This window comes from Larimichthys crocea, unplaced genomic scaffold (genome assembly GCF_000972845.2).
Source record: "Larimichthys crocea isolate SSNF unplaced genomic scaffold, L_crocea_2.0 scaffold22943, whole genome shotgun sequence".
Taxonomy (NCBI): domain Eukaryota; kingdom Metazoa; phylum Chordata; class Actinopteri; family Sciaenidae; genus Larimichthys; species Larimichthys crocea.
The window spans coordinates 1-595 of record NW_020853041.1 but is presented as its reverse complement, the minus strand read 5'-3'; the positions used below and the strand labels follow the sequence as shown (position 1 = coordinate 595).

The 595-nt window shown below is 38.5% G+C and overlaps 1 non-coding gene across 1 annotated transcript; it reads right to left on the bottom strand.

The window, feature by feature from the left end:
- Window positions 1-202: 202 nt before the first annotated feature.
- trnat-agu (transfer RNA threonine (anticodon AGU)) lies at window positions 203-276 on the bottom strand. Its single transcript has one exon. It is a non-coding gene; the product is annotated as a tRNA-Thr (tRNA).
- Window positions 277-595: the final 319 nt, after the last annotated feature.

The window sequence follows — 595 nt, the reverse complement described above, 5'->3', positions numbered from 1 at the left end:
TCCCTCTTCGTGTGGCGTTTCAGTGAATTTTTGCGGCTGAGGAAACGACTTCACTTCCGGCGAGCTTCTGTGTTTGCGTATGGCTTCACCAAAGATGTATGTTAATGTTTCACAGCGTCAAACAACGCCTGGAGGTTTTTCTGAGTCGTTCACCTACTTTGTAAACCCCGTAACACCGTCATCATGAGACCGTCCTCTCAAAAGGCACCGCTGGGATTCGAACCCAGGATCTCCTGTTTACTAGACAGGCGCTTTAACCAACTAAGCCACGGCGCCGCTGCTGTGGACCGCGATGACACACTATGATTTCCCGTCAGACTATGCTAATGTTATTAATGATTAAGTTATTAAAGTTTAATATAATCAAATAATTAACCGTAATTACTCACATTTCTAATTAAGGTTCATCGCCCATCTACACTGTGACTAAATTACATTTTTAATTAATTATGTCACAATATAATTGTGTTGTCTGAAACATCAACACAGCATGTGGTGTTTCAGTTAAGACATTCAAACAAAAAAGGAGAATAACTATTGAAAAAATAAGAAGATAAAAATGAATGGATTAATATTATCCATATAAATGAGTAAA